Here is a 13,812-nt window from a genome sequence, read left to right as displayed (position 1 = left end):
GGTGCCTCTATTGGCATTCATAGAAACCTTCCACACACAATCCTAGATTCTAAAATTGATCCGGAAGCTAGGTTTGTGTTTTTAAATTGCAAAATTGCAGAGAAAACGCTCACCTTAGCGAGTGTTTATGCCCCTAACCAAGGTCAAGTGGACTTCCTTGTTAGCCTACTCAAAGACCTAGCCAGTTTCGCCAAAGGGGACATCATACTGGGTGGAGACCTTAACATCCCCCTTAATCCTTTGACAGATACATCTACAGGCAAAACTAAAATAGCACATAGAAAGATCAGGGCTCTACAAAATGCGCTAAGAGAACTCAGACTGTTCGATACCTGGAAAATCACCAATCCCACATTAAAAGACTTCACTCATTATTCAGCACCAACTAATACCTATAGCAGAATAGACTATATATTAGCGTCTCATTCTGTCCTAAACACCATAAAAAATTCCTCAATTGGCAATTCCTTCCTCTCAGATCACGCCCCAGTCCACACCACCTTTAATTTACTACCCAATAAGACTTTCACAGCCACATGGAGACTAAATGAATCTCTATTAGAGGACCTAGTATGTGTAAGTGCTATAGAAAGCTCCTTTGACATCTTTAAAGAATCACATGAATCAGACCCTACAGCCGAGACTTTCAAGTGGGAAGCCTTTAAGGCGTCCACAAGGGGAGTCCTTATATCACAAGGCGCGAGATTGAAAAGGGAGAACGCGAATCAATTAAATAATCTATTCAATAAATTACAAGACCTGGAGTCTGCACATAAGGAATCACTACGCAAACAAACCCTGTTGGAACTCAACGAAACTCGTTGCAAAATAAAAGATATCTTACATAAACAGTACAGGAGGACAGTTCAGATTTGTGGGAAGTTATTTTATACATACAGTAACAGACCCAGCAAGCTTTTAGCCAACGCCCTCAAGACTAAAAATAGGACCAACACCATCCCCTCCATTAAGACGAAGGAAGGAAAACTAACCTACAACACCACAGAAATTTCAAAGATTTTCAAAGATTTCTATGACAACCTTTACCAACTACCCACTCCGGAATATTCACGAACCCAAGCCCACTCCCGGCTAACTGACAAACTTATAGATTACATCAACAAAACCGCCCTACCCACCATCCCCTTAGAATTTAGAGCAAAATTAGAAGAACCATTCACAATTGAGGAAATTGAAAGGATCATTAAAAATCTCCCCAACGGGAAAAGCCCAGGACCAGACGGCTACACAGCAGCCTTCTACAAGAAATTTCCAAATACAATTACCCCCCTACTGGTGAAATTGTTTAATTCAATATCAGACACACAAAAATTTGCCCCAGCCTTTTTAGAGGCCTTCATTACGGTAATTCCAAAAGAGGGGAAAGACCCAAACTCCTGCGGAAACTACAGACCCATATCACTCCTGAACATAGACGCAAAGATTTTTGCGAAAGCGATAGCTAACAGACTCTCAGGACTCCTCGAGCCCCTAGTCGATCCGGATCAAGTTGGCTTTGTCCCCAATAGGGAGGCAAGGGACAACACTCTCAGAGCCTTTGCACTCGCCAATTATGCCCACAACAAGAAGCTCCAAACTGTAATGCTCGCGCTTGACGCAGAAAAGGCCTTCGACCGGATCGACTGGGGGTTCATGGAAGCAACCCTAACACAAATTGGAATAGGCCCTATTCTACTCAATAGGATTAAAGCCCTCTACAACAATCCACAAGCCAAAATCAAAATTAATGGTACTCTTTCAGAAACAATTCATATTAAAAATGGAACCCGTCAGGGCTGCCCCCTCTCCCCCCTACTTTACATCCTATGCATGGAACACTTGCTTAACGCAATAAGGATGAATCCTGACATTGGTGGCATTCAGGTAGGGAATAGAAGACACATCTGCTCAGCTTATGCTGATGATTTGCTACTTTTCCTCACGAAACCACATATTTCTCTTCCCTCCTTGCTTGTCACCATTAAGGAATTTTCGTTCTTTAGCAATTACAAATTAAATCTTAAAAAATGCGAAGCCCTCTGCATAGCGACCACAGACGAATTAAAAGCCACCTTGAAAGAGAACTTCCAGTTCAAGTGGAACGACTCATCGCTCAGCTACCTAGGCACACATATTACTACCTCACCAATAGACATCATAAAGAAAAATTTCACACCATTACTTAACAGAATCAGAGAAGATCTACGGCAATGGGACAAAAAGGACCTTTCTTTAGTGGGTAGGATCAACACTATAAAGATGAATATTATACCAAGAATCCTATATCTTTTCCAGACAGTACCAACAGTCCTGACCAATACCTACCTGAATAAAATAAACACAATGCTCTCTAAATTCGTATGGTCAAACAAGCCTCCAAGGATCGCTGTCAGAACACTTATAAGACCAAAACTGGAAGGAGGCTTGGCCTTTCCAAGTTGTAAATTATACTACTGGGCTGCAGTGTTGACTAGAGTCCTTGATAGCTTTCAACACAGGCAAAAGAAGCTCTGGGTCAACTTAGAGTCCGCAATTACCAACTTTGATCCGACAGCAATCCTATGGACAGCCACAGAAACTCTCAAAATGTACAAAGCCCTTTCATCCTCTCCCATAAGTGCTTCGATTTTAGCATTAGCAAACTCCTCAAAACCCCCATGCAACACACAATTCCAGATAAACGGTCCCCTCACTCCCTTAGGGAACAATTATTGTTTCCTCCCGGCACTCCACAAACAAAACTTCCTAGGGATTCCAACAGACGTGGGTGTCACCTTTCATTCACTTATAAAAAAAGGAGAAATTGGTTCCTTAGAGGACCTTCCCTATAAGGAAGAAAGGAAACACTTACATAGACGGGACATTGACCACCAATATGCCCAACTCATTGCTTTCTTCGGAAGGCAAAGGGACTTACTACAGTTAAATAGAGGTCTTTTGCCTTTTGAAAAACTCTGTGCCTCTGGCTCCCCCACTGCAAAGGCAATATCGAAAATTTACAATCTCCTGCTGAATGATGAGTTCAATACACCTCCCGACTATCTGAGCAGTTGGGAAAAAGAAATCAAAACTTCCTTCACCACAGAAGAGATAAGTATGGCCTTTCACATGGCTCACAAGACCTCGATATCCTGCAGCATCCAGGAGAGAAACTTTAAACTTCTCTCTAGGTGGTACACAGTTCCAACCAAGATAGCTAGAATGTACCCGGCTGCAGACGATGCTTGCTGGAGATGTGGGAAAGCCAGAGGCACCATGCTACATACATGGTGGACATGCTCCGCATTACAAGGCTTTTGGTCAGCAATAATCTCCTCCTCCAATCTCATACTGGATCACAAGATTGCCAATACTCCACAACACGCCCTATTATCCATGATCCCTGGCCATAAACACATCTACAAAAGCTCAATTGTGGGATTCCTACTGGTTGCGGCCAGGACAGTCCTGGCCAGGAAATGGAAGTCCACAAGTCCACCTACAATGAGAGAGTGGGTTGAGGAAGTAGACAAACTCCACAGGTTGGAGGAACTGGTTTCCTCTGACCTACACAACAACAAGAACTTTGTCAACAAATGGAGGAATTGGATTGCCTTCAAGGAATCTCCCTCGTTCCACTCCCTCAATATATATTAGAACATTTACTTTATTTAACTACAGACCAGACACGAAAACACGCAGCACTTCGCTGTAAATTTTTTTTTTTTTTTTTTTACTGAATGGAAGCTCATGGTGATGTCGAAGGTTCCCTTGGCTATGTAAGTCATCTTTCTCCATAAATACCAAAACTCAGCTTTGGTCTTTACAGGTAGATGGACATCAGACAGAAGACTCCGCTCTCCACCTTCCCCACCTCCCCTTCCTCCACCCTCCTGACGTATCCTATCCCTACGTACCTCCCCGCAATTCCTATTGCCCTTGTTTTGTTTTATTGTTACTATTATAAAAATTTAACTAAATGTTGAACTATTACTAGATATGCAATTGATAATAGCTTTGTCTTTCCTTTGTTTCAATAATAAAATATAAATTTGTAAGAAAATCAATGGCGTCTCTATTCAATTGTGTGGAGCGCATATCAGGTGGATTTTCTCTGCCGGCTTAAGAGATACACGTGAAACTAAAGCCGATCCTGGGTGCCTAGGGTGCCTGTCATCCAATCCGCACTGAATTTCATTTCTAGCACATAGCCAAAAAATCGCCCCATTGACTTACATTGGAGTGCAGAAAATGTCATTTTTTCTCGGTCCCTTTAAGAGGTAGGAGTTAAACAAGCTTAGGTCTGCGGTGCCCAGGGGGGACCCCATCCAGCCCGCACTGAGTTTCATTCCTACCACCTTAGGAAAAAAAGTCATTATTTTGAGGCTTAGAAGTCATTTCTGCAATTCCCATAGAAAATCAACGGCGTCTCTAATTCAATTGTGTGGAGCGCATATCAGGTGGGTTTTCTCTGCCGGCTTAAGAGATACACGTGAAACTAAAGCCGATCCTGGGTGCCTAGGGTGCCTGTCATCCAATCCGCACTGAATTTCATTTCTAGCACATAGCCAAAAAATCGCCCCATTGACTTACATTGGAGTGCAGAAAAGGTCATTTTTTCTCGGTCCCTTTAAGAGGTAGGAGTTAAACAAGCTTAGGTCTGCGGTGCCCAGGGGGGACCCCATCCAGCCCGCACTGAGTTTCATTCCTACCACCTTAGGAAAAAAAGTCATTATTTTGAGGCTTAGAAGTCATTTCTGCAATTCCCATAGAAAATCAACGGCGTCTCTAATTCAATTGTGTGGAGCGCATATCAGGTGGGTTTTCTCTGCCGGCTTAAGAGATACACGTGAAACTAAAGCCGATCCTTGGTGCCTAGGGTGCCTGTCATCCAATCCGCACTGAATTTCATTTCTAGCACATAGCAAAAAAATCGCCCCATTGACTTACATTGGAGTGCAGAAAAGGTCATTTTTTCTCGGTCCCTTTACGAGGTAGGAGTTAAACAAGCTTAGGTCTGCGGTGCCCAGGGGGGACCCCATCCAGCCCGCACTGAGTTTCATTCCTACCACCTTAGGAAAAAAAGTCATTATTTTGAGGCTTAGAAGTCATTTCTGCAATTCCCATAGAAAATCAACGGCGTCTCTAATTCAATTGTGTGGAGCGCATATCAGGTGGGTTTTCTCTGCCGGCTTAAGAGATACACGTGAAACTAAAGCCTATCCTTGGTGCCTAGGGTGCCTGTCATCCTATCCGCACTGAATTTCATTTCTAGCACATAGCCAAAAAATCGCCCCATTGACTTACATTGGAGTGCAGAAAAGGTCATTTTTTCTCGGTCCCTTTACGAGGTAGGAGTTAAACAAGCTTAGGTCTGCGGTGCCCAGGGGGGACCCCATCCAGCCCGCACTGAGTTTCATTCCTACCACCTTAGGAAAAAAAGTCATTATTTTGAGGCTTAGAAGTCATTTCTGCAATTCCCATAGAAAATCAACGGTGTCTCTATTCAATTGTGTGGAGCGCATATCAGGTGGGTTTTCTCTGCCGCCTTAAGAGATACACGTGAAACTAAAGCCGATCCTGGGTGCCTAGGGTGCCTGTCATCCAATCCGCACTGAATTTCATTTCTAGCACATAGCCAAAAAATCGCCCCATTGACTTACATTGGAGTGCAGAAAAGGTCATTTTTTCTCGGTCCCTTTAAGAGGTAGGAGTTAAACAAGCTTAGGTCTGCGGTGACCAGGGGGGACCCCATCCAGCCCGCACTGAGTTTCATTCCTACCACCTTAGGAAAAAAAGTCATTATTTTGAGGCTTAGAAGTCATTTCTGCAATTCCCATAGAAAATCAACGGTGTCTCTAATTCAATTGTGTGGAGCGCATATCAGGTGGGTTTTCTCTGCCGGCTTAAGAGATACATGTGAAACTAAAGCCTATCCTGGGTGCCTAGGGTGCCTGTCATCCAATCCGCACTGAATTTCATTTCTAGCACATAGCCAAAAAATCGCCCCATTGACTTACATTGGAGTGCAGAAAAGGTCATTTTTTCTCGGTCCCTTTAAGAGGTAGGAGTTAAACAAGCTTAGGTCTGCGGTGCCCAGGGGGGACCCCATCCAGCCCGCACTGAGTTTCATTCCTACCACCTTAGGAAAAAAAGTCATTATTTTGAGGCTTAGAAGTCATTTCTGCAATTCCCATAGAAAATCAACGGCGTCTCTAATTCAATTGTGTGGAGCGCATATCAGGTGGGTTTTCTCTGCCGGCTTAAGAGATACACGTGAAACTAAAGCCGATCCTGGGTGCCTAGGGTGCCTGTCATCCAATCTGCACTGAATTTCATTTCTAGCACATAGCCAAAAAATCGCCCCATTGACTTACATTGGAGTGCAGAAAAGGTCATTTTTTCTCGGTCCCTTTAAGAGGTAGGAGTTAAACAAGCTTAGGTCTGCGGTGCCCAGGGGGGACCCCATCCAGCCCGCACTGAGTTTCATTCCTTCCACCTTAGAAAAAAAAGTCATTATTTTGAGGCTTAGAAGTCATTTCTGCAATTCCCATAGAAAATCAACGGCGTCTCTAATTCAATTGTGTGGAGCGCATATCAGGTGGGTTTTCTCTGCCGGCTTAAGAGATACACGTGAAACTAAAGCCTATCCTTGGTGCCTAGGGTGCCTGTCATCCTATCCGCACTGAATTTCATTTCTAGCACATAGCAAAAAAATCGCCCCATTGACTTACATTGGAGTGCAGAAAAGGTCATTTTTTCTCGGTCCCTTTACGAGGTAGGAGTTAAACAAGCTTAGGTCTGTGGTGCCCAGGGGGGACCCCATCCAGCCCGCACTGAGTTTCATTCCTATCACCTTAGGAAAAAAAGTCATTATTTTGAGGCTTAGAAGTCATTTCTGCAATTCCCATAGAAAATCAACGGCGTCTCTATTCAATTGTGTGGAGCGCATATCAGGTGGGTTTTCTCTACCGGCTTAAGAGATACACGTGAAACTAAAGCCGATCCTGGGTGCCTAGGGTGCCTGTCATCCAATCTGCACTGAATTTCATTTCTAGCACATAGCCAAAAAATCGCCCCATTGACTTACATTGGAGTGCAGAAAAGGTCATTTTTTCTCGGTCCCTTTAAGAGGTAGGAGTTAAACAAGCTTAGGTCTGCGGTGCCCAGGGGGGACCCCATCCAGCCCGCACTGAGTTTCATTCCTTCCACCTTAGAAAAAAAAGTCATTATTTTGAGGCTTAGAAGTCATTTCTGCAATTCCCATAGAAAATCAACGGTGTCTCTAATTCAATTGTGTGGAGCGCATATCAGGTGGGTTTTCTCTGCCGGCTTAAGAGATACACGTGAAACTAAAGCCTATCCTTGGTGCCTAGGGTGCCTGTCATCCTATCCGCACTGAATTTCATTTCTAGCACATAGCAAAAAAATCGCCCCATTGACTTACATTGGAGTGCAGAAAAGGTCATTTTTTCTCGGTCCCTTTACGAGGTAGGAGTTAAACAAGCTTAGGTCTGCGGTGCCCAGGGGGGACCCCATCCAGCCCGCACTGAGTTTCATTCCTTCCACCTTAGAAAAAAAAGTCATTATTTTGAGGCTTAGAAGTCATTTCTGCAATTCCCATAGAAAATCAACGGCGTCTCTAATTCAATTGTGTGGAGCGCATATCAGGTGGGTTTTCTCTGCCGGCTTAAGAGATACACGTGAAACTAAAGCCTATCCTTGGTGCCTAGGGTGCCTGTCATCCTATCCGCACTGAATTTCATTTCTAGCACATAGCAAAAAAATCGCCCCATTGACTTACATTGGAGTGCAGAAAAGGTCATTTTTTCTCGGTCCCTTTACGAGGTAGGAGTTAAACAAGCTTAGGTCTGCGGTGCCCAGGGGGGACCCCATCCAGCCCGCAGTGAGTTTCATTCCTACCACCTTAGGAAAAAAAGTCATTATTTTGAGGCTTAGAAGTCATTTCTGCAATTCCCATAGAAAATCAACGGCGTCTCTATTCAATTGTGTGGAGCGCATATCAGGTGGGTTTTCTCTACCGGCTTAAGAGATACACGTGAAACTAAAGCCGATCCTGGGTGCCTAGGGTGCCTGTCATCCAATCCGCACTGAATTTAATTTCTAGCACATAGCCAAAAAATCGCCCCATTGACTTACATTGGAGTGCAGAAAAGGTCATTTTTTCTCGGTCCCTTTAAGAGGTAGGAGTTAAACAAGCTTAGGTCTGCGGTGCCCAGGGGGGACCCCATCCAGCCCGCACTGAGTTTCATTCCTACCACCTTAGGAAAAAAAGTCATTATTTTGAGGCTTAGAAGTCATTTCTGCAATTCCCATAGAAAATCAACGGCGTCTCTAATTCAATTGTGTGGAGCGCATATCAGGTGGGTTTTCTCTGCCGGCTTAAGAGATACACGTGAAACTAAAGCCTATCCTTGGTGCCTAGGGTGCCTGTCATCCTATCCGCACTCAATTTCATTTCTAGCACATAGCAAAAAAATCGCCCCATTGACTTACATTGGAGTGCAGAAAAGGTCATTTTTTCTCGGTCCCTTTACTGTCACGGCCGCGGCGGCTTCCCGTGTCCCGGGTTGCCGCCGCGACCGCCTCCTGTCCCGTGCAGCCGCCGGGGTCCTTGTGTAGGGACCCGGCGCTGCTGCTGCTTCGGCCCCTGGGGCGCCTCACCTCTCCTCCGTGCATGTCGCGGTCTGTGCCGGCCGGCGCGCGCGTCCCCGCCTCCTAGGGCGCGCGCGCGCCGGCTGTCTCAGATTTAAAGGGGCAGTGCGCTCCTAATTGGTTAGTGTCACCAATCACTCCCCTATAAATCCCAGCATGCCCTGTCCTTAGGGTTGGAGCCTCTACATGCTTCCCATAGCGTTGGCCCAGCCCCTGTTGTTCCTGAGTCCTATCCTTTACCTGGTCCCAAGTCCCTGTTCCTGAGTCCTATCCGTTACCCGGTCCCCAGTCCCTGTTCCTGGTTCCTGTTCCCCTGTCACTCCATCTGTTCCTGCGTTCAGCCTGTCACGTGCGCTCTCACCTGCAGACTATTGCCTGTGCCATCTCCTGCCACGCCTCGCCTGCCGACACCAGCAACCAAGCCAGGGGTAGCGACCTGGGGGTCGCCTGCCGCAGCAAGTCCATCCCGCCTTGCGGCGGGCTCTGGTGAAAACCAGCGGCCCCTTAGACTCCGCCCCCTGGTGAGGTTTGTGCCATCGCTGGTGCCGGTCCAGTGGATCCACTACTCCGGGCGTTACAGTAGGCTCCAACCATGGATCCCGGCGAGGTGCCAGATCTCCGTGACGTCGCCAGAGTGGTCGCGCAACAGGCTCAACAAATCCAGAAACAGTCACAGCAGATCCAGCAACTCACTGCCGCCTTACAGCAGCAGACTACTGCCCAGCGCACACCATCTCCTGACGCTGCTTCTTCACTCCGACTGGCCCTCCCAAGCAAGTACTCTGGGGACTCTAAGTTGTGCAGAGGATTCCTGTCTCAGTGCACCATGCACATTGAACTTTTGAGTAGTCAGTTTTCCACCGAGCGCTCTAAAGTGGCTTTCATCATCAGCCTATTAGAGGGTAGAGCCCTGGCCTGGGCCACGCCACTGTGGGACCGTGATAATCCTGTTGCTGCCAATCTCCGGGCCTTCCTATTCGAGTTTCGCTCCGTCTTTGAGGAACCTGCCCGTGCTTCCTCAGCCGAGACTGCTCTCCTCAACCTCTCTCAAGGCAGCTCCTCTGTTGGTGACTACGCCATCCAGTTCCGCACCCTGGCAGCTGAATTGGACTGGAACGAGGCCGCCCTATTGGCCACCTTCAAGAAGGGTCTGTCTAGTCGAGTGAGAGACGTGCTCGCTGCCCGAGACCTGCCTACCTCCCTGAACGAACTCATTCTACTGGCCACCCGAGTTGATACTCGTTTTTCGGAGAGGGAGGAGGAGGTTCGGCATGAACATCTACTAAGCCGTTCCCGTCGCCATCCCCAGCTGGCACCGGTTTTCCAGAATCCTGACCTTTCGATGTCCCAGCCCTCTCCTGAGATTCCTATGCAGGTGGAACGGGCTCACCTGACGCCTGATGAAAGAATCCGGCGCCTGGAGCAGAATCTCTGTCTCTATTGCGGTGGTTCCGATCACTTCCGGCTGGGATGTCCCCTACGTCCCCAAACATCCGGAGGACGCTCGCACCTAGGTCCGGTGGGACAGGTGTCCCTAGGTGCGAATGCCACCATTCCAAGTCTGTCTATGCCAGTTTCCATCCGGACTCCCTCAGGACAAAATCATCAGACTACTGCCTTCCTCGATTCTGGCTCAGCAGGCAGTTTTATTGCGGCAACATTGGTCCAAAGATGGCGGCTACCCGTGACCCGACTAGCCAGGCCCCTGACTATCTCCTCGGTCACGGGCGAAATTCTTACCGACCGTGTGTACTACCAGACCGCATCTTTAGTCCTCCAGGTGGGTCCTTCACATCAAGAAGAGATATCCTTCTACGTCCTGCCCCATTCTTCCCCCGCGGTCCTCCTGGGACTCCCGTGGCTACAAGAACATGCCCCTCAGCTGGACTGGAGAACCGGGGAGATTCTCAGTTGGGGTCAGGACTGTTCCCACCAGTGTCTCAAGTCACCTCAGACCAAGTGTATTATGTCATTTCCTGTCCCGGCCAAGCCTCTATCCGGCCTACCGGCAGAAGACCAAGACTCGGCGGATGCCTTCTCTGCCGAGGTGTACCCTCTCCCCGTACCCAAGACTAAGGTCGTGTCCTCTCATCACCGGAAGAACTTACAGAAGGTCCTCGTCCACAGACCCACAGTCCCTTGCCACGTTATACCGCCTGATCGCTTAGTACCAGTCGTCACCTCTTCTCTTCGGAGAGTACCCCCCGGAAAGACTCATGTTCACCCTACGCTTCGAAGAGGTATTTTGAAGTGGGGTCATTCCTCGTTGGAGGCCGGGCACCCTGGAGTCCGTAAGACCGGCCAACGGATCTCTCGCCATTACTGGTGGCCCAGTCTATCCCAAGATGTCAAAGACTTTGTGGCTTCCTGTGCCATTTGCAGGCAAGAAAGAGGGGGAGGCCAAAGGGGGGGGGTACTGTCACGGCCGCGGCGGCTTCCCGTGTCCCGGGTTGCCGCCGCGACCGCCTCCTGTCCCGTGCAGCCGCCGGGGTCCTTGTGTAGGGACCCGGCGCTGCTGCTGCTTCGGCCCCTGGGGCGCCTCACCTCTCCTCCGTGCATGTCGCGGTCTGTGCCGGCCGGCGCGCGCGTCCCCGCCCCCTAGGGCGCGCGCGCGCCGGCTGTCTCAGATTTAAAGGGGCAGTGCGCTCCTAATTGGTTAGTGTCACCAATCACTCCCCTATAAATCCCAGCATGCCCTGTCCTTAGGGTTGGAGCCTCTACATGCTTCCCATAGCGTTGGCCCAGCCCCTGTTGTTCCTGAGTCCTATCCGTTACCTGGTCCCAAGTCCCTGTTCCTGAGTCCTATCCGTTACCCGGTCCCCAGTCCCTGTTCCTGGTTCCTGTTCCCCTGTCACTCCATCTGTTCCTGCGTTCAGCCTGTCACGTGCGCTCTCACCTGCAGACTATTGCCTGTGCCATCTCCTGCCACGCCTCGCCTGCCGACACCAGCAACCAAGCCAGGGGTAGCGACCTGGGGGTCGCCTGCCGCAGCAAGTCCATCCCGCCTTGCGGCGGGCTCTGGTGAAAACCAGCGGCCCCTTAGACTCCGCCCCCTGGTGAGGTTTGTGCCATCGCTGGTGCCGGTCCAGTGGATCCACTACTCCGGGCGTTACATTTACGAGGTAGGAGTTAAACAAGCTTAGGTCTGCGGTGCCCAGGGGGGACCCCATCCAGCCCGCACTGAGTTTCATTCCTACCACCTTAGGAAAAAAAGTCATTATTTTGAGGCTTAGAAGTCATTTCTGCAATTCCCATAGAAAATCAACGGCGTCTCTATTCAATTGTGTGGAGCGCATATCAGGTGGGTTTTCTCTACCGGCTTAAGAGATACACGTGAAACTAAAGCCGATCCTGGGTGCCTAGGGTGCCTGTCATCCAATCCGCACTGAATTTCATTTCTAGCACATAGCCAAAAAATCGCCCCGTTGACTTACATTGGAGTGCAGAAAAGGTCATTTTTTCTCGGTCCTTTTAAGAGGTAGGAGTTAAACAAGCTTAGGTCTGCAGTGCCCAGGGGGGACCCCATCCAGCCCGCACTGAGTTTCATTCCTACCACCTTAGGAAAAAAAGTCATTATTTTGAGGCTTAGAAGTCATTTCTGCAATTCCCATAGAAAATCAACGGCGTCTCTAATTCAATTGTGTGGAGCGCATATCAGGTGGGTTTTCTCTGCCGGCTTAAGAGATACACGTGAAACTAAAGCCTATCCTTGGTGCCTAGGGTGCCTGTCATCCTATCCGCACTGAATTTCATTTCTAGCACATAGCAAAAAAATCGCCCCATTGACTTACATTGGAGTGCAGAAAAGGTCATTTTTTTCTCGGTCCCTTTAAGAGGTAGGAGTTAAACAAGCTTAGGTCTGCGGTGCCCAGGGGGGACCCCATCCAGCCCGCACTGAGTTTCATTCCTACCACCTTAGGAAAAAAAGTCATTATTTTGAGGCTTAGAAGTCATTTCTGCAATTCCCATAGAAAATCAACGGCGTCTCTAATTCAATTGTGTGGAGCGCATATCAGGTGGGTTTTCTCTGCCGGCTTAAGAGATACACGTGAAACTAAATCCGATCCTGGGTGCCTAGGGTGCCTGTCATCCAATCTGCACTGAATTTCATTTCTAGCACATAGCCAAAAAATCGCCCCATTGACTTACATTGGAGTGCAGAAAAGGTCATTTTTTCTCTGTCCCTTTAGGAGGTAGGAGTTAAACAAGCTTAGGTCTGCGGTGCCCAGGGGGGACCCCATCCAGCCCGCACTGAGTTTCATTCCTACCACCTTAGGAAAAAAAGTCATTATTTTGAGGCTTAGAAGTCATTTCTGCAATTCCCATAGAAAATCAACGGCGTCTCTAATTCAATTGTGTGGAGCGCATATCAGGTGGGTTTTCTCTGCCGGCTTAAGAGATACACGTGAAACTAAAGCCGATCCTGGGTGCCTAGGGTGCCTGTCATCCAATCCGCACTGAATTTCATTTCTAGCACATAGCCAAAAAATCGCCCCATTGACTTACATTGGAGTGCAGAAAAGGTCATTTTTTCTCGGTCCCTTTAAGAGGTAGGAGTTAAACAAGCTTAGGTCTGCGGTGCCCAGGGGGGACCCCATCCAGCCCGCACTGAGTTTCATTCCTACCACCTTAGGAAAAAAAGTCATTATTTTGAGGCTTAGAAGTCATTTCTGCAATTCCCATAGAAAATCAACGGCGTCTCTAATTCAATTGTGTGGAGCGCATATCAGGTGGGTTTTCTCTGCCGGCTTAAGAGATACACGTGAAACTAAAGCCGATCCTGGGTGCCTAGGGTGCCTGTCATCCTATCCGCACTGAATTTCATTTCTAGCACATAGCCAAAAAAATCGCCCCATTGACTTACATTGGAGTGCAGAAAAGGTCATTTTTTCTCGGTCCCTTTAAGAGGTAGGAGTTAAACAAGCTTAGGTCTGCGGTGCCCAGGGGGGACCCCATCCAGCCCGCACTGAGTTTCATTCCTACCACCTTAGGAAAAAAAGTCATTATTTTGAGGCTTAGAAGTCATTTCTGCAATTCCCATAGAAAATCAACGGCGTCTCTAATTCAATTGTGTGGAGCGCATATCAGGTGGGTTTTCTCTGCCGGCTTAAGAGATACACGTGAAACTAAAGCCGATCCTGGGTGCCTAGGGTGCCT

Source organism: Dendropsophus ebraccatus, chromosome 15 (genome assembly GCF_027789765.1).
Source record: "Dendropsophus ebraccatus isolate aDenEbr1 chromosome 15, aDenEbr1.pat, whole genome shotgun sequence".
NCBI classification, from domain to species: Eukaryota; Metazoa; Chordata; class Amphibia; order Anura; family Hylidae; genus Dendropsophus; species Dendropsophus ebraccatus.
This window is presented reverse-complemented; position numbering follows the sequence as displayed.